At 40.5% G+C, this 21,207-nt stretch overlaps 1 protein-coding gene across 1 annotated transcript in view; it reads left to right on the forward strand.

Moving 5' to 3' along the window:
• The first annotated feature begins 2,401 nt into the window (after nt 1–2,401).
• akap6 (A kinase (PRKA) anchor protein 6) overlaps nt 2,402–21,207 on the forward strand; it is a 206,648-nt gene continuing 187,842 nt past the window's right edge. The window contains exon 1 of the mRNA XM_074692188.1: nt 2,402–2,645. The gene's annotated coding sequence lies outside the window, so the exon portion shown is untranslated. The remainder of the gene's footprint in view (nt 2,646–21,207) is intronic.

A 21,207-nucleotide genomic window follows, 5' to 3' on the forward strand; every position in this document is an offset into this window, starting at 1 on the left:
TCTGCTCTGATGCATTTTTTCTTTTTCAGTCTGTTTGTGTTGATTCTGGCGCCCCCTGTGGATGAAATGAGTAGTGTTTACAGGATGAACTAGATGTGAAATGGTGAAAAACATAGTGATGCCTTTTGTGAGCTAGAAATATGAAGATCATCAGCAATAAGATCAGGAAATCCTCAGCTAAATTTTTAAACTTGATTTTTAGGAAAAGTGGCGTTTTTTGGCTAGCTGCGGATGTGGTGTCACACCTTACCCTACAGTGAGTAATTGCTTTATTTGACTAATCAGGGGAAAAATACATTTTTTCCTCACATGTACCACTTTCTCCACAGGGGGCGCCCAGGTCAACACAAACCACTTGAAACTCTCATAAATTTTCTCCAAACTGTTTCCAGGAAAAATAAAAGTTGAAGGTGTCTGCATTCATGAAAACCTTGGGAAATCATAAAGTTTGTGAAGAAAGTTCCAGTAAAAGTCAAAGGAACTTGATGGCCTCATAAAATATGAAAGGATTGAAAGTTATGGTGACGAACATGTAAAACGACATCTCCATTATATTTAAATCAGTGCTTTCTTTGTAGGAAGGATCCTTCTTCTGTTCACTGGGCGGCCCTCCAGATTCCCAGAGAAGGTAAAGTGCACCACCCAGTGGTCAAAATATGAACTACACTTCAAACAGGAGCGTCTCGTTTTGCTGAATGCACAACAACAAGGTAATTCATTTATTTGTGGTTACATTGTTCTACTTTTGAAACGTGAAACACGAACTTTGTAAACCCAGTTTGTACCGTAGCTTAGTATCAGACTGTACTTCGCGCCACTTACATCCTGGTGCTCTGAGAAGTTGTTATGACGTGTAACCGTTAGCTTAACACCATTTTAGTTTCTTCTGACTAGCATAAAATGGTACGTTTAAAGTTGTTTTTCCAAGCTAGTTCTGATAAAGTGAATTCAGGAGACGGTATATGCTTCTCGAAACTCTTGTGAAAGAGGTATAAGATTCTCACTATGTGACTCATATATTCTGAAAATCTAGTTTCTCTATTTTAAGTCCTTCACATTTCACTGACACGATAAAATAACCCTTCGTAACTCCCCAAACCTTACCTCTTGGCACTTGCGTACTCTGGGATAAGCCGTGTTGAAAGTAATCTCTAACCCTTCTGTGTTCATCAATAACAGGAAAATACGAACAACAGGAAAATTATTAAGTATAGTTTGAAATTTAAGTGATTAGGGCAATAATATCACAGGTCATGGCGACAGTTTGAGGCACAAATAAAAGCAAAAAACATCTTTTTACACAGAAAAAGATTTAGCTTTTTGGATTTGATAGAGACAGTTGCGTATTAGTCCACCAGATGGTGCTGTTTAACACAGGAGGCATCAATTAAAAAATCAATAATGATCAGATGCTAAAGAAGTAGTATGACTTAAAAAAAAAAAAACAAAATAAAAAAGATTTTTAATTTTTCTAGCATCAATACACGTTTTAAGATTACATTTTTCATCCACAAGGACAAAAAAGTCCATTGTGGAATTTTTTTATTAGTTAAAACACAACACTCAAAAAAAAAGTCAGGAAATCTAGAATTCCAGCTGTTATAAATGTTACATTATTGTAAACAAAATATTGAGGGTCAGTTTATCTGTGTCAAGCAAGTCACATGTCAGTTTTAGTCTGACTCACTCTACAAACCATTTTAATGTAATAAAGTCAGAATCAATGGGATAAAATAATTTAAAATTATGCAAATTTTAAAAAAATATAAACATAAACCTAAGCAAAATAAAATACCATTTAAAATAATAAATAGTTTTTCTTTAAATTATCACAAAAAATAATACAAATAAGTAAAAAAAGAAAAAAAAAAGTACGTTGTTAGTATTGTTCAGTGCAGTGTCATACCAAAATAAGATCTATTTTATTTTCCACTGTAACAAATAGAAAAATGAAGGGTTTCAGTTTGATGACTTAATTTTCAGGATTCTATCTTTTTCTTCTTCTTCTTCTCCCTCTTTTTTTTAATGGTTTGAAAACGACAACATCAAAAAAGCACATCCTACAGCATACACTTCTCATCCTCTGCACTTCCAGGAGTCACCACCTGGAGGTGGTGATGGCACCCTGTTCCTGTGCAGCACTTCTTCCTCCGCTGCAGAAAAAGAGGAAGCAGCTGCTTCTCACATCCTCCCAGCCTTTGCTCTGTCATCCCCCTCCTCCTCCTCCCCCTCAACTCTCCCTCCCTCCTCCCACAGGAAGGGGAGCACCACACCCTGTCAGCCAATCAGAGCCCGGCTCCACCTTCTCCATCACATCATCTCAGTTTCCAAGGTAACAGGGCACCCCTCTCTGCCTCTCTGGCTCTCTCCCTCTGTCTCCACACTGAAAGGTGCCGCATCATCACCATCATCCCTCCCATCCGTCCATCCCACCATCCCGTATCCAGCTTGTGGCTAGTTTAGCGTTAGCCTCCTGTCTGTTAGCACCAGCATCTCTCTCTCTCTCCCTCTGCAGTGGGATTGCCACAACATCAAAGGCACCTCCCTCCCTCACACACTCACACACTCTCTGCATCCTCCACCGTCCTGCTCTCAGGAGGAGAAGAGGACATGGACTAAAGGAGGAGAGGAAGAAGAGAGATGAGGTACGTACTGCTGAACCTGCCCTGCTGTTTACTGTCTGTGAAGGGGAAAGTGTCTGTGTGCTTGTTTGTGTGTGTGTGTGTGTGTGAGCGAGAGAGGAAGAGATGGGTGTGTGTGTTTGTGTGTGTGTTAAGCTTAATCCTTCATGGAATGCTGATTTAATGAGCTGTCTGTTGCTAACACCAGAATGATGCAAAGAAGAGGGGAGAAAAGACCCACAGACCCAGAGTCTCTGTCTCCCCCTCTGTCTCCCCCTCTCTCTGAGCTTTTGTTGTGGAGGCCTGCTCTGCAGAAGAGCTCGCTCTGCCTGCTGCATACAGAAAGAGGCCAACACCTCTCCTCCCTGCTCCCACTCTCTTACAGTCTCAGCTTTTTGAGGTGTTAGCGAACATTTGTGTTCAGATTTTCTCCTAAGTCTAAGTTTTGAGTGACTCAGTGATGAGTTAAAATGTCAATTTGTGCTCATCTTGAATCAATATAGTTCGTTTGTTGATGTCACTGAGTTAAGCTTATGTTTTGTTTTGCTCTGAGGGAGTTGCCCTTAGCTTGCTACGGCTAATTAGCTGAGAGATGTTAGCTTGCAGTCAGCTGCGTCCACATCCAGTCATTTTTATTCCTAAACAGATCTATCCTCACACTGACAGCTGTTAAAACACCTCTAATCACATGACACACTGAACATGTGCACAAAGTGTAAACAACACAGCAACAGCACTCCATGTTGGGATGATAACGCTAGTTGTTAGCATGTACACCTGAGCTGTTTGCTCCTCGTTAAACAAACTCTGCTCCGTTTCCTCAAATAGTCTGGAGTGCTGGGGTGTAGACTATAATAAATCAACGCTGTTTCTGTGATGTCACTCATTTGTTTCCGATACAGAGTTTTGACGCCTATCGTTGACAGGAGCCGTATTTGAAATGCTGGGCTAAACCTAGCTCTGTCCCAGTGAGGATGAGGTAAAGTGATGGGCCTTGTCTCCAGTCTGCTGTCTGAATAGCTAATTTCTCCAATGGCACACACTGTTCTGAGGGCGAAGTTTTTTCTAACTCTGCAGTTTAGAAAATATTAAGATCACAAGTTTTCCCAATCAGATGCAGAGGTGACCTGATTGACAGGTGAGCGCCCTGTAGCTGTTTGTGTGGAGACTCAAAGCTTGCTCCCTTTCATGTACAGCCATAATCAATGAGTTGCTTCAAAACTCTTTTTAAAAAACTAAGACTAGGTCTATATATTATATAATCTTCAATAACTTAAAAGAATAATGTATTAAAAAACCCTGTATGGGTGTGCCAATAGAGAAAAAAGGTGATTGATTGATTTCTTCAAAATGTTTATTTTGAAAAATGTTAAAGAAAATAACAAGCAAGAAAAAACTTGTCCAACAGAAGATGGATCATAGAAACTTTACAATTTTGCAAACAATGTAAGATGTAAACAAAAACAAATTGTTAAATTAACGATCTAACTTTTTTTACATTTTCAAAAAGGAGCAGAAGGAAGTAAAACTTAATATTTTCCAAACCTTCTCTATTGTTAATTGACGAGTAAAAAAAGAAGAGAAAAAAATCCATTAAATATAATATAATATAGTATAATATAGTATAATATATTATAATATAATATAATATAATATAATATAATATAATATAATATAATATAATATAATATAACATAATATAATATAATATGATATAATATAATATGGTATAATATAATATATTCTCAGACTAAAGATGTGATTTTAACCAGGTTGTAAATAATTTTATCTCTGCTGTAAAGATCAGCTGTTTCTGAATGAGTGAGTATGTTGTTCCTTGTGTTTCGGCAACCATCCTCCAGTGGACACTCTAAGAACTGCAGCTTTTAACACTTTGACATGGACTTCTGTTTTTGTGGCTTGAATTTTGGTGCTTTTAACATCAGAAGCAGGAAGTGGCATAAAATGCAGTGCATTATGGTTAGAAAATTGAAATATTACACAGTGTGAATGTGAAGAACGTCATGCTGCACAGCTCACTGGCACCTCTGCTGGTCATTCTTGGCACCTTCTTGTCAAATGACAAAGCTAAAGCAGAAACCCACAGACTGCATATGTAATATTTACTGTTTCATCATGTTTAATCCAATGTGAGGGTAGATTTCTGTTTTTTGTTTGGGTTGATGGATGAACTAATCTTGTCTTCACCTTCTTCTTTGTCAGCAATTGATTTGTCATTATCCCCTCAAATATCATCGTCCAGATGTTTTGGTTTGTTTGGCTGCGCAAAGTGTGTGCACAACAATGCTGCTATTTCACCCCCAACTATTTTTACACATACACCCTGCTCCTCAAAGTGTCATTAAGATTTCAAAGTGAGATGCATTATGCAAATGCAAACAGCTGACTTCTTCCCTCTGACTCTACCCAGAGTTTTCCTGCCAGCCTTCTGGTAAAATGCCAGCAGAACATGGGGTGAGCTGTTGTGAGAAGAACACAGCTTGTGATGATCGGGAACGGATGAGTTAGAGGGTTGATGCTGAAATCATGCAACGAGTTTCAAAGCAGTTTGAGCTTTGAGTAGAAAAAGAAGCTGATTCTTACTCTCCTCTGCCCACCTGCGGGTGTTAACCTGCAAGGACTGAAGGCTTCCAAGCTATCTCTGCTAATGCTAGCCACACTCATTTACCCACAGACACTGTGATCCTGTGTTTGTTTTTGAGAGCTTTCACACTTTTAGACTCTTCATTTGTTCACTTCTCACCATCCTGAGTGCAACTTGTAGTGGGTCCACTGTGGATGACGTGGATATCTTGATGTTTAAGAGGAGCAGGTTGTTACAGTAGAGTGTGAATGGTTTTTAGCACGGCCTTTTCTGTTAGTTATAGTGATAATACCTGTGGTGGTGATGATGGTGGCTGTATGGGGGATTCTGGATATGATGGTAACGTTGATGATACTGGTTTAGTTCTTGGTAAGTATGTTGGCAATATTGGTCATGTTGTTCTTGTTGGTGATTTTATAAACTGTGAGGATAATTTACGGATGTTGGTGATATTGCTTCTCTGGCTATGATGGTCACTGGTAAATGGACTTCTTCTTTTGCAGCACTTTTCTAGTCTTTCTGACCACCTACACATCCATCCCAAATTCTCACACTGATTAGGGACGCTGCTAAAGGATGGGACCAAAAGGAACCATAAGGAACCATCAGGGACCATTCTTAGCACTGTTTCCACCAAGCGATCACGCATTTTACGGTGTTTCCACTGACTCATTCCGGGACAGATCTTCATTAAAACTGAGACGAGCCGTCCCACTTTTTGAGACTCTTTAGTAGGGGTGCTGGACTAAACCTATACGTTCCCGGAAGGTGGAGCTACAACACTGCGGTCTGTTGATTGGTTAAAAGAATCATCACTAACCTTGCAACAGCGGCTGCATTTCTCCTGGCGGCACACAGTCTTCTCTGAAACAAAGCATGATTGTGCTTTGTAACAAAGAACGACATGCCAATCACAAAGAAGACAAATTGCAGGATGTCTTCCATCGTCACTCTGTTTATTGTGTTGCATTTTTCTTCTTTTATGAATTTATTAGCAGACTACACTGTGTCGCTCTGCTATGGCGTCACGCTATTGTTTAACTGATGCGGCTATATGCGGCACCTCCCAAGGGGGAGCATGGTTGGTGGTGGACACGCTAACAGGACCAGGCTTAACTAAGCCAACTCATACCAAAATGTACTGATCCAAACCAATCTAAACTGCTTGGTGTTAACAGGGTTATACATTCATGCAACAGGAAGAGCAGTTTTGGACTCAGAGTCTTGCTCAGGGACACTTAGACATGTGACTACATGAGCTGGGATTAAACCACCAACCTCCAGATTGAGAGACAATGACTTCTCAGCAACAGGATGGAGGTATTTGTTACTTTACAGATGTTAAAGATGTTGGTGTTGTTTATGTTGATGATGATGACTGGGATGTTTCTTGTGTTACAGATGTTAAGAGATGTGGGTGATGTTGGAGAAATGCTCAGTATTTGGTTATCTCCAGGATATTTGTGATGTTGATCAGCTAGTTTATGTTGGAGATGTTGGTGGTTTTAGTTATGATTGCGTTGGTCTTGTTGTTGATGTCCCTAATATTGGAGATGTTAGTGTGGTTGTAATTCAGAGGTCTCTCAGTAACAGCTGACATGATGAGCTGCATTTCACTCTGCGTGGACAGTGTCTCTCTGCAGAGCCGACGCCCTGCATCCATCCACAGCAGGATGATGACCTGATGGAGTGTTAGCATGAAACAGCAGAACCCCTCAGTCATGATCACAGCTCAACATCTGAGAGACAGATTTAAACCTCACAGTTTAACTCAGAGACAGTCTGCTGAAAGGGACGACGTTACAGAGGATCCATCTGTTTGTTTCACTGATGAGTGAAACTGATTTATTGGGCAGTAATAATCAGGGTTTAGTGATTCTAAAGGAATCAAATGAAGCTCTCACTGCCTCCTTGTTTGTAACGGTAAAGCTGATTCCCGGTTTGTTTCAGACTCACCTAAAGGCTCTCAGTTTTTATTTTAATATGTAGGAGAGGTGCTCCACTCAACTTTTGCCCTCGCTCCTCATCACAGACACAAAAAGTTCCCTGTAACATCTTCGTTAACTTTTTACCCTCAAAGTTCTCCCTGCTCGCTTCTCCCAGGAGATGTTTATCTAACTTTTTGCTCTAAAGACACTTTTTAAAGAAACTGTCAGGAAAGATTCTTCTCTCTTCTCTCCTCTATCAGTCCATGTTTTCCCTCTTTCTCTTTTTCATTTCCTTTTTGATTCCTTCTTGCTCTATCAGTCCCCTTTTTATTTTCTCTCTTTCTTTATTAATAACCTCAACTCTCTTCTTATTCTGTTGGTTTTATTCTCCCTCAACTTAATACCCCTTTTTTTAAACTCTTTCCTTTACATTTCTATTTTTTATTTTCTTCCTCTATTTTTCTTCCTGTTTTATCCCTCTCTTTCTGTATTAACTTTTTCTCTTTTATTACCTCCACCAAGGAGGTTCTGTTTTTAGGAGAGTTTGTTGGTCTGTCTGTTTGTGAACAACGTAACTGAAAAACTAACAAACAGATCTTGATTAAATTTTCAGGAAATGTTCAAAATGGGATAAAGAAGAAGTGATTAAATTTTGGAGGTGATCCGGATCACCGTCTGGATCCAGGCTTTTTTTAAAGGATTCTATCATTGTGAGATAGGGCCGTTTTTGCCATATGTCTTTATAACTCCACGATAAATGGTCGAATTGCTTTGCAAAACAATACAAGACAAGGTCACCATAATTTCTGACAGATGTAAAAGTACGATCCAGATCCTGGAAATATTCCGGATACTAAGATCCAGAATATATAAATGTGTACTGGGTCATCATAATTTTCAACACTGTCAGGAAACAAATTATCGTACAAACCTGCAACTAACACCAAATTGTAGCAGACAGTCTGCTGAAAGGGAGTATAACATTAAAGTAGGACTAAAGTGCTGGTGACAATCACATCATGCTTGGTGGAGGTCTGTGCTCTCTAAGTGCTTTTCTACCTATCACTTCATACTTTCTCTCTTTCACTTTTAGTGTATTTCATTCTACCTCTTTTGAACCCCTTATTTAATTTTCAGTCTCTGTTTCCCCCCTTCTTTCTTTCTCTATGTTTGTCTCTTATTTTTCCTCTCATTGTTTTTTTTCCATTTCTCTCTTTTTTTATATTTTATTTCTCTTTCTTTCTCCCTGTCACATTTATCCAGTTGAAAAAAAAGTTTGAAGAATTATCAACTTTGTTATTTTTAACCTGAGAACTTTGTCTCCATCCGTTGACACAACAAACTTATGTTCCTTAGGAGAACTGAGTAAAAACTTTTTAATCGCCAAGTCAGAATACTAACAACTCTTGGATTCATTTTTTTTAAAGTCTTAAATTTAATATTCTAAGAAAAGAAACATTCAAAAGAATGAAGGACAAACTAATAAAATCAAACACAGCTCTTTGAACTAATCTGTTGAGGCAGGTTTGCTTCCTGAAGTGACCTCAATGAGCGCCTTTGCAGGGATTTGAGACAGAAGTATCTTGTTAAAGGTGCAGTGCCAAGTTTTTAGAACACAAAAATTAACATAACTATCAACTTGTCAATTTAGACAATCAAAGTAGCAGCTTCTGTCTCAGATGAAAACTTCTGTACAGAAATACAAAACTGAAAACAATCCTTTTGTTTTTTTTTAACTTTCTTTCCTTTCTTTTCCTAAACCATCAGACACATCAAACATTAAATAAAAAACCCTCTTCTGTTCATCATCAGAGTGACATGCTAATGAGGCCTTCAGTGTGAGCGCTCACAGAGGGACCCCGCATTCAACATCAGACAAAAGGACCCTGATGGCCCCCCTCATCTTTCTCTGTCACACTGAGGGGCTGGAAGCTCAGTCAGCTGTGTGAGTGTGTGTGTATGATCACCCACCACCATCCCCCCCTGTTTAAATTGGACTAAACACCCACAGTGTGTGTTTTTGTGATGGTGTAATGGGCAGTGTATGATGGGGCTCAGGGTTCAGGGTTATCCAGCTCCTCCCTGGAGAGTCGACCCCTGCAGCCTCAAACACACACCCTCCTCTTCATCACTGGAGGAGGGTCGATGCAGATCATATCTCCTCTCAGAGCAGAGTTTTTAACGCTCCAAGGCTGAACTAAATCTAATTTCTTAATGACAGAGAGTAAGAGTGAATACCTCTGATTCTGTTACTTTTAATAGATTTTTATTTTCATTGACTCTAAAAAGTCTCTGCTCTTGTGTCTGCTTAAGCACGCTGCTGAATGCAAATGCCCTCTCTTTTATTCCAGTTATTGAAAGGCATTGTAGGAAATAAAGGGAACCCTGCTACTTGTATAAAATGCCTTGAAGTTTGAGGAACATCCCAGAAGTCTCCTTCAGAAATATTGAGTCTGTCTGAGCCTTTCATGCTTGGCTGCAGCTTTCGTCTTTGTTCCTCCTTTGTTCAAATTTTTATATTTTGTAGTTTCATTCTCAGCAGGTGAAATAACATCATCCTAAAACTTCATAAAGCGACTGTCTGGATCCATCTCTAGCAGACTAAAGAAGTGATAAATATACAGTCATGGGAGTGATAACTTTAAACTGAACTGAGTGAGACAGCATGATTGGAAAGCAGAGTTCAGTCCTCAGATTTTGAATCAAGTTTGGAGGGTTTGCTTGTTTACAATTTCTTCAATTAAATTGTTTTGCATCAAAGTTTATTCCATCGGTGCTTTCTGTGACAGAGAGACAATGAGGCCATTATCTGTGGAAACACACACATAGGCAGGAATCGACCGGTTGTATCTGATGAACTGCAGCAGGCTGGGCAGCAGCAGACAGAGATGCTGAGTGCTGACCGGTGAGGGTTTGGCTGCTCAGGACTGAGAACTGCAGCTTCTCTCCAGGCTGACTTTGGAATGTCTTTGGTCATTGTACTCTTTGCTGCTGCTCTCCCTGCCTTGGCTTGTCATGTATGCATATGAACAATATGCATGACATAAAAGATATATAAGATGTGCTCCCTCTGTCAATGCTTGTTGTGTATGCACCTGAGAGAGAGGGGAGGTGTGCTCTCCCTGCCCTAGCTTTTCATAAGTGTACCTAAGAGAGATGGATGGTGTGGTCTCTCTGCCTTGGCTTTGCATGAATGCACATAAAAGCAATGGAAGGTGTGCTCTCCCTGCCTTGGCTTTTCATAAATGTACATAAAAAAGATGGATGGTGTGCTCTCCCTATCTTGGCTTTGCATGAATGCACATAAAACAGATGGAAAGTGTGCTCCCCCTGCCTTGGCTTTTCATGACTGCCCATAAGAGAAATAGAAAGTGTGCTCCCCCTGTCATTTCTTGTGGTGTATGCTCCTGGAAGAGAGGGGAGGTGTGCTCTCCCTGCACTAGCTTTTCATGAATGTACACAAAGCTGCGTTTCCACCAAGCAGTGCGGGTCGGTTCATTACGGTTTGGGACGGTTTGGGACAGTTAAGTCTGATCCCGTTTGCGTTTCCACAGCAAACTGTGCCCTCTCGTGGTGGGCGGCGTGTAAGCCGGAAGCTGCAGCTGGTAAACAATAGCGTGACGCCGTAGCAGCTTACCCCGCTATTAAATCCAACGAAGAAGAAAACGCGACACAGTAAACAAAGAGCATAGATGGAAGACATGCAGCATTTTGTCCTCTCTGTGATTTTCATGAAACTCTCTGTTGCAAAGTGCAATCAAGCTTCGTTTTAGAGAAGTCTGTGAGCCGCCAGGAGAAATGCAGCCGCTGTCGGGGTAAGTGACGATTCTTTTACACCAATCAACGGTCTGCAGTGTGTTGCTCCACCTCCCGAGAGCGGATCGGTTCAGTCTGGCACCCATGCAAAAGGGTCCCAAAAAAGTGGGACGGCTCGTCTCGGTTTCTAGAGATCCGTCCCGGGATGAGTCAGTGGAAACGCCGCTAAAAGCGCACCGTACCGAGACGAACCGACCCGGACTGCTTGGTGGAAACGCGGCTTAAGAGAGGTGGACGATGTGCTCTCCCTACCTTGGCTTTGCATGAATGCATAAACAAGAGATGGAAGATGCGTTCCAACTATCATTGCTTGTCGTGTATGCACCTGGGAGACAGGGGAAGTGTGCTCTCCCTTCCCTAGCTTTTTAGAAATGTACACAAGAAAGATGGAAGGTATGCTCTTCCTGCTTCGGCATTTCATGACTGCACACAAAAAACAGAATGTGTGCTCTCCTCATCATTGCTTTTCGTGTATGCACCTGGAGGAGAGTGCAGGTGTTCTCTCCCTGCCTAAGCTTTCATGTATGTACATGGGACACACAAAAAAGACGAGGATGTTTGCTCATCCTGGCATTCTACCTAGATAGATGGAGGGCAGGGATTTGATCAAGTTTTTCCTTTTTTTTAAAGTATAAATTGTCTTATTATACTTGATATGAGCCAAGTTTAACCTATGAATCCAGAAAAAATGTCTTATTTCAAGTTATTTAAAGACAAAAATGAGGTCTGAATTGCTTGTAACAAGTAAAAAAATCCGCAGATGGAACAAATTGAATTTGCAAGAACATTTGGACAAATCTGGAATAATGTATTGATACAGATAACCTTTCTCTTGTTCCAGTTTTTTTTTTTCCCTGTTAGAAGCAATTCGGACCTCTTTTTTGGTTTTTAATACCTTGAAAGAAGACATTTTTTGGACTGGTTAGGCAAATGTGGCTCAAGTCTAAAAGAAATTCCAACTGAAAATGCGACTAAAACCTTGGATAAGATTTCAGTTCTCTGCAGTGCAGTGTTTGTGACTGAAGAGGAGAGTATCTTGAGATGATATGTTGTTTTTGTTGGAGGGCTGCACAGTCTTCTTCTGGTAGATAAAGCAACACGACAGCGTCACAGCAAGGCAGAAGAAAAGGTCAGTCATGTATCACATCACAGGATCAGTTAGCTGCTCACTGACCCTGCATCATTGATCCTGCTCAGAGAGGACCGATTGATGCGTTTGTGCTCTGGCTGTAACTGAACTGTACTCTAGCTGAGTGTTATCACACCACGAAAGACAGAGGGAACAATTTAAAACATCTCCCAGAGAGAATAAGTCACTCTGATGTGAGTTTGTCCTCTGTTTTGACCTCCGTCTCTCCTCTGTCTTTGCCCACAGTCATATCTTAACATTAAAAAGAGCTGCTGAGCATTTACGGTCACTGGGTGTACTCATTTGCAAAATGCATGCTGCAGATTTTCACACACCACTTCTGATAAGCCTGATAACGTCAGCAGCCTGTAAGGAAATACTGAGCGGTAACATTACCCATAATTACACTGGGTGAAAAAAAGAACTGCCTCCAAACACTAATGGTCCGGTCTGGTCCCAGTGGGAATCCAGACTGGAGAGTGAGGATCGATAATGTAACCGAGGAGTGGACGTAATATGGGTGTGTATAGGAAGGTGTGTTCATGCAGCCTGTGTGTGAGCTATAAACACATGTAGAGGGCTGTAATAAATGATTATTGATGAGTTAATACATGCATGTTAAAGCTTTGTTATCAGAGAGGGACTATGCTATGAGGGATTGACCAATCAGGAGCAAGTATTTCCACAGAGGGAATCATGACCTTGCACTTTCCTTGAACTGCCTGCACCAAATTTAACATTTTTAACGACACTTTGTGATGAAAGACAGACACACAGCCCCTTAACCAGATTCCAGTGATCTCATTTCAGTCCGGAAAAGCAGATAATTCTTTTTTTTTTTTTGGGAGCTTATTTGTCTTTTTTCAGTCTGTGTGCTTTCAGGCAGGGATTTGTGCTACAGCCACATGAGACCAAGACATTTCTCTGCTCCTCTTTTCCCTCACCTTGGTCAGAAGCACGAAGCTCAGAAAGAGACAGATTAACGACCAGGAGCTGCAGATCCTCCAACACATCCTTCCCCTCCTGTGATGTATTATTTATACCAGGGCTGGGCCTGAAGACCCCTGGGACCCCAACACACACACACACACACACACACACACACAAATACACACACGGTAACACTGTCGCTCCTGTGTGACTGCAGTCTGTCTCGTAGATGTATTTTCTTTCTCTTCATCGACCTATCTGTCGTTTATTTTAGTCATAGCGACACACACACACACACTCTCCCTCTGGCTCCAGCAGGAACACACAGAGCTTGGTTAAATGATTTATAGCATCCAGTCGGAGGAGAGCTGAGTTCAGCCCGCAGCTTCTGTCTGAGGGTGTGCCATGTGCGGTGGGCGGGGCTAGAGCAGGATGAGCTCTGAGTCTGTTTTTATTCAGCAGGAGAGCGTCTGCTATCTTAAATTTTGTTGACTTCATCTCTCATTTCCTGTTTTATTTTGTAGATCTTACCTTGTGTCTACATCATCCGAGTAAAAGTGTGTTTGTTGTCCCGGGTAGTTTATTTTATAATTTGAAAATTTTCAGTGTTAAAATGGCAAAACTACAGCTGAGGTTGTATTTTTTTTTACAAGGGCTATACTTGGACAATTAAATTAGTTAGGGCCTAGTAGGTGTGCCTCCCTAATGTTATAAACATGTACATGAAACACAGGGGAGGTGTGCTCTCCCTGCCTTGGCTTTTCATAAATGTTCATAATAGAAATGGAAGGTGTGCTACCCTTGTCATTGCTTGTCATGTATGGACCTGGAAGACGGATGGAAGGTGTGCTCTCCCTGCCTTGGCTTTGCATGAATACACATAAGATAGATGGAAGGTATGCTCTCCCTGCCTTGGCTTTGCATGAATACACATAAGATAGATGGAAGGTGTGCTTTCCCTACCGTTGCTTGTCGTGTGTGCACCTGGAGGACAGGGGAAGTGTGCTCACCCTGCAATTGCTTTTCATGAATGTACACAAGAAAGATGAAAGGTGTGCTCTCCCCATCATTGCTTGTTGTGTATGCACCTGGAAGTGGGGAGGTGTGCCCTCCCTAAACTAGCTTTTCATAAATGTACATAAGAGACACGGAAGTTGTGCTTTCCTTGCCTTGGCTTTTGAGGAATAGACACAAAAGAGATGGTAGGTGTGCTCTCCCTACCTTGGCTTGTCATACATGCTAATTAAAGAGAGGGAAGATGTGTTTTCCCTGCCTTAGATTTTCATGTAGGTACATAAAAGATGGGACATGTACTTTTCTTGCCTGGTAGTTTTCTGTCTTATTTCTGGGTTTCGTAGTGTTTCGTAACCTTTTTGTGATCCGTTTTGTCACTCCCCTCACATCTCTATTCTACCCTTTCTGTATCTCTCTCTGGTGTTCATTTTAGTGTTTCCTGTTTTATTTTGTAGTATATGGTCAGAATGTAACGCCTCATCTACTTCCTGTGTTTTCTATTCTTTCTAATTACGTGTCCTGCCTTTATTTTCTTTCCTTACATCCCATTACTAGTGTAGTTTCTGTGTATTTTCCTGTATTTCTCTACTCAGTGTCAGACCGGTCCATGTACCAGTAATTTTTCTCTGTTGATGTTTGAATTTTCTGTTGGACATTTTAAGCTGCACTCTTGTTTTCTTGATTTTATTTATTTATTTATTTTCAAATCTGTCTCCATTTGTCACATCAGCAACTGGGTCTGCACCAAGGGGCAATCTCAGGCTGAAGAAATGAGGCCTTTGCAGAGGTGCTAAAAGCGGCAGTTGACTGAGAATCCGCTTGAGACTGGCTGCAGAAAGACCAGAACTTACAACATACTCACCAAGCCAAAAAAACGGACTTCTACAGCACTAAAAAACATGTTTACGTCCTAGTTAAAAAAAACAGCTGAGATCTAAAACACTCTCTCTACCAGCACACACTGTACAAGGGTTAATTTTTTCTTTTTCAGTATGGCCTCTGCCCTGGCTTCATGACTGTTCAGGAACAGATGGGTGACATCACAGAGACTACGTTTATTTGTTAAAAAGTCCATGGTCCGCACCCCTTGTTCGTTAATAAAACATGGACAAAATCATTCCTGACAACCTGCAAACTTAGGCAAATGTCAGAAAACTGCAGTACCTCAAGTGCCCACAAGAGGCTATTCCAAAAAGTGTGTTGTTTCCCATAAAGCCTCATGGTTAAACGTCCAACTTTGCACCAGAAAAAAAACACACGCAAGGGAGGACATCCAGGGAAGGGAAGTAGCTGGTAACTGAACCAGCAGGGTTGAGGTCTATAGCCTCTACAAATGGGGCACTTATAAACCAGTTGCTAATTCAACCACTGTCACTCTCATATCACAACACATCTGGGATGTCACCTGTCTGTTCCTGATGCAGAGTAATGAAGCCATTTGTCAGCTTAGGCCATATTGGAAATGCTGACTAAAGAGGCGGGCTTTGAGCCTCATTACTAACAGCTTTACGCCACCCGTCAGTCATGTGAGCTTTGGGCTCTGATTGGAAGAAGTTCTGATCTTAATATCGTCTAAACCAACTTTTTTTGGCTTGGTGTGTACATGGTTTCCGGTCTTTCCAGCCTCAAGCTAACGCTCTACAAACTGCAATTTCCACACAGGGTTTATTTATTAACTGGATGTGTTCCCTTGTACATAAATAGGGGGTTAGCACTCACAACGCAATGTAAACAACTCATCCATATGTGAGGAAAGGAAAGTCCCTTTCAATTGAAAAAACAACAACAATCATCAAAGCTGTCGTGTCTGGTAGAATCCCTTTTCCTTCTCTCTCCTTCATCCTCACTCTGTGTCTCCTGCTGATCACACAGCTGCTGTGTTACATAAAAAAATCCCTTCACAGCACAGCTTTAATCTCAGCTTTAATCTCACAAAGGACAGATGAATCTGGTCCCATGTAAACCGTCTTCTGTCAGACTGCTGATTCACAAACAGGCGATGCCGAGCTCTGAGTCATGGGATCAGCCAGGGGTGAGATAGCAGAGGGGATGTTGAACAAGGTGATTCCTGCAGAAAGTGCTCGGCATAATACACAGAGATGTTGACAGAAGATGAGCTGGGCTTAGTCAGGTTAAAGCACTCAAAGGGATGTAGGGATATCAGATATTTTTGAACTGGTTCATAGAGAAGCTTTAAAGATCAGGGTTTCCCTGAGAGAACACACTAAATCAGAGCTGGAACAGGAGATTTGACTATTCATTGTATCATTATAAACATCCCACAAAGTCAAGTTACTTCCTGTTAACAGTAAAACTGGGACTCACAAAAGCAGACATGTGAGGGCAAGTCTACATTTCAACTAGAAATAGTCCTAAAAAATGTGATTCTTGATTATATGATATATGTCCCTGCACCCAGCCCCATTTTGGCCCTTGAGCGACTTATTGTTAACAGTAAAACTGAGACTCACCAGAAACAGATGTACTGGCAACATCTGGAGGAGGCATAATTAGAACTGTTGGAGACTTTTGGCCATTTATTTTTCTTCTGTTACCCTCTTTCCACCAAAAGTGGCCTTGGTACTGGTTCATAGTCAGCTCAACTTGAGAACTGTATGAGAAGTAGCTTGGTCTTCCACAGGTGAGGGCCACAAAAGAGCTGCATCCTACATCAGGAAACGTGCGTGCTTGATTTGCAAATCCTTATTTGATCAGCAGCTTTGGTTACAAGTTAAAGATAGCTTGTTAGAGAGGGAAGCACATGCTGTATGTGTTGGCGTATGTAATGTACATATTGTGTTTGCATGTGTGATACTGAACTCACGTGTCCAGCCTGTGTTCCTGCTGGCATTCCTGAAGGGAAAATGACCCATTTACTCTGCACTGTATAATGAAGTCATTAAGCTAAGCTGTATCTGTGGGATTATTTAACCCATGTTAACATTCACGTCTGATGCAAGATACTTTATTTTATCATCAACATGAGTCTTAATGAGAAAGTAGCAGACATGTTATATTAAATAGAGTTTCTCCTGGGAGCAGTTTGGTGCTAAGTATTGAAAAAATGTATACTTGTGCAACACACAAGTAAGCCAGATGTAAAGAGCACAGACAGGTATCTGCTAGTTGGTGCTAACACAAATAGAATAATAGCAGAAGTTCACCTAATGAGACCTGCTGAAATTATGATGTCGTTGCATAAGGATCTCCATGTTCATGACATGCTAAGGCCTTGTTATGCTTTCTGCATGAACATGACACGCTGAAATCAAACACACAAGATCTGCGTGAAAAAACACTTGGGGCTTTGATGCTTTTTAACACCCCGTGTGACATCCATTGGTGTCCATTTCCAAAGTGCAAGGGGCGGTGTATCACAAACATACGTCTACCAGAGTACTAAACAAGAGTTAAAGAAGTTTGCCTTTGTTTACAACATATCTGTCCCGGAGATTTTTCAAGGTTATTTTTTAATCAATTTCTTTTCTCTGCCAAGAGTGGCAGCAATTTCACGCCATTATTAACCACTTGGTTGTCACAGTGATCTCTCTGTGAAGAGTCATACAGATGCCTGTATTTCTGCACTTTGACTACTAGGAGATCCAGTTCTCCCGCCATCTTTGTCCAGCAGGTTAGAAATCTTTTGCGCAGAAAATTTCCGCGTGAGAGGGATCATGCAAGGGGGGGTATAGGTGCAAAATTGACGTCATACTTCCGTATGAAGCTGTGCACCCCCAAAGATGTGTCAAGCATAAATCAGCCTTTAGAAGGACAAGGTCTGCCCATACAGGCCTTCATAGGGCTGGCCAATCAGAGAGATGGGGATTTGAGGCCTTGAAGACAAAACACCAGTGCGAGGGAATCAGGTATTATTTTAGTAGAAAAAAAGAAAAAGTAGTGTCCCTCCTCTTTAATCCTTTAAAAAGCAATAAAGAGTGAAATTGTTTTTATACTTGGCTGTTAACGTGTCCATTTCTGCTGTAAAGTTGGATAATTTTACATGAGACTCTATAGGGCTGACTCACTTTTAGAGACAGCCTCTAGTGGACACTTGAAGAACTGCAGCTTTAGGCAACATATTTCGTCCAGAGCTGCCTGGAAACATCCAGAATTTATTAAACACCATTCAGTTTTGGGTCATGATTTAAAAGATCGTATCTGACTCCTGGGAAATGAAAACAGGACTAAATTGATGCTTCATCATCATAATGAAGTGAGTCATGGAGGTCAAACATGTCATGCCCTTTATGAACGGTTGTCATCTTTTCATTAAGGCTGATGATGGTGATATTTCAGCTGAGTCATGTGACAGGCGTTGCCGTCACTTTAAGATCTCATTGTTAACGTCATGCCCTTCTCTTCTCTTCTTTCTCTGCGCTCTTGTTGTCGATGAGGTCACTGTAGTGCCGCTGATGTCATGTCTGTTTCCGCACGCTGCGCTCATCCTGACTCCTCAGACAAGCAGTGCTGATCCTGCACTCAGCATCATGTCAGAGGGAGAAAGGATGAAAGGATGGAGAGAACAGCTGATTTTAACAAAAACCTTAAGAAAAAAATGGAGAGAAATATTATAAATGCATAGAATTATAAAATTCCACTCTCCTGACGTCATCTCTTTGCTGCTAACGCTAATGCTAATCAATACAGAGCTGAGTCATCCACATCAGACTGCTGCTGCTTCTGCTGGTTACTGGGTCACCGAGAGTGTGTTTGTGTGTGTGTATCGGCTCAGAAGGATGACAGCAAAAATGGGGAATAGATAAAAAGCTAAAGCAGCTAACGTCACCAAGTCATGTTTGAACAAAGGGAAACTTTGCACAGTGTGAGAGAGGCTGAACAAATATTTAGTGGTGCTTCTACAGACCCACATGTACCCACACAACAGAGGAAACCACTGCACAAACCTCTCACTACCTCTGAAGGCGAGAAAATGAGTCAGCAAAGAAAACAGGAGCCCATAAGTATATATAAACTTCACACACCTGTTCTTAGCATTAGAAAATCAGACCTCATTCTGTTCTGAGATGTTTCCTCTCTAAACCCAAATGAACGAACAGTCTGAAGTCAAAAAGTGCTTTTAAGATATTTATTTTGGTCAGTATTAATTGTAAAAAAAAGAAATTTTGTTTTTCCAAAGTTTGTGTAGACACACAGCTCTCACAGCAAGAAGTTTCCCCTTCTGCAATGATTCATGTAGACAGAAATCTTCACTCTTCTCCTTCAACTCTGGATGATTTAAGAGTCATCATCCTCGCTGGCTCACTGGCTAAGAAAGCAGATTTCCCTGATTATTTCCTGCAGTGTTCATCAGCTCAGACAAATTTGTATAGAAATTTGACATGAAGCTGGCAGGGAAAAATTCAGAGTAGAGTCAGTTTGAACATTGCAGATGTTTACATGTGGCTGAGGCAAGACAAGGCAAGTCAGGATCATGGGATCAAAGGTGGAATTTTGAGATCAATAATTAATTTATGGGATCAAAGGGAGAGCTCTAAGAACAATATTTAAGATTCTATTTGTTGATTGCCATGTGCACAGTACAGAAACATGCTTCTGTGTACAATGAAATTCTTTCTTTGCTATGGCCAAAAAAAAGAAAGAAAAATATGAATAATAATAAAAAATATACAAAATATTCAAAGATCAACAACTGAATTAAGACAAAAAAATCAACAAAGTCACCGGATTTCTAGATGTTGAGAGACGTCTGAGAAAATGGCCAAATTATGGTGGCTGTGGCTCAGTAGTAACGCTTTTCTTTTAGAAGGTCTAGGGCTCGATCTCAGCTTCTCAATGACATGTCAAAATTCTCTTGAGCAAGACAATGAACCCCAAATTGCTCCCACTGATAATCAGCAGTCTGTGGATGAGTATAGATGAGTTAGTTAATATTGAGTAGTTTCTACCATCAGTGTGTGACAGGGTGAATGAGACCAGCAGCTTTAAAGTACTAAGAGGGCTCAGAAGAACCAGAAAGACGGGATATAAATATATTTCCATTCAGAACAACAACAGCTTGTAATAAAGACCAAAGATTTTTTTCATCTTATTCTGACAATAAAATCCAAAAACCAAATACACTGGTTCTGATACTATTCTATACACTGCAAAAAACTAAAATCTTATCAAGTGATTTTTCTTATTTTCAGCAGAAAATGTGTTTTTACATGACCAGTCCAGAAAAATGTCTTGTTGCAAGTTATTTAGAGACAGAAATGAGGTCTGAATTGCTTGTAACAAGTTTAAAAATAAAAAATCTGCCAGTTAGAAAAGTTATTTGTATTAAGACATTATTCTGGTTTCAAGCAAGTCTTCTAAAAGTTTTTTCTTGTTCCATTGGCAGATTTTTTCTACTTGTTACAAACCTCAGACCTCATTTTTGTCTTTAAACAACTTGAAACAAGACTTTTTTTCTGGGCTGATAGCTTTAATGTAGCACATATCAAGTGTAATAAGACAATTTTTACTTAAAATAAGATAAAAACACTTGATAAGGTCTTGTTTTTTTGCAGGGTAAAAATGCATGTCTTAGCTGTTTACATGAAAAAAAGAAAAAAACACAAAGAATAACATTTTATTTTCCTGGACATGTTTTTTCCCAAAATTCCCGCTGAAGGTTTCAGACTGTCTGAACACAGAGCTGTATGCATATTTCATTCAAAGAAAAGAGAACATGAATAAATCATTTTATTTTTCTGTACGCTGTGTCTGCCTAAAAGGATTTAAAGCTACAGCACATACTCTGACACACTGACACTCACACACCCACACACACACACACACACACACGCTGTGTTGTGTGGTGCCATGCTGTGACAGCATTCATGTCAGATGAAGAAAGAGAGAAAGAAGAGGTTTTTTTTCTGAATCGTGGAGGAGAGAACAGGGACACAGTTTGTTGTCATCTTCCTCATGTTTCAGTCTACTTTCACGTTTCGATGAGTCTGTCTGGATTTCTGTGTGTTTCCATGCTGAGGTACAGAGTATAAGGATGTTTTGGGGCTGTTTTTGGTTTTGTGTTGCATTTTTATTCCATCTATACATTGGCATATTGTATTCACCCGAAAATAAAAAGATTCCTTCTGTTTTTACAACATAACTATCTCATAAAACAGGATTTTTTTTTGTTTATTTTGGAATTTCCTGTTTTTATAAGATACTGTC

Source organism: Halichoeres trimaculatus, unplaced genomic scaffold (genome assembly GCF_033239565.1).
Source record: "Halichoeres trimaculatus isolate MK-OKI-2021-1 unplaced genomic scaffold, fHalTri1.1 fHalTri1_scaffold_17, whole genome shotgun sequence".
NCBI lineage: Eukaryota > Metazoa > Chordata > Actinopteri > Labriformes > Labridae > Halichoeres > Halichoeres trimaculatus.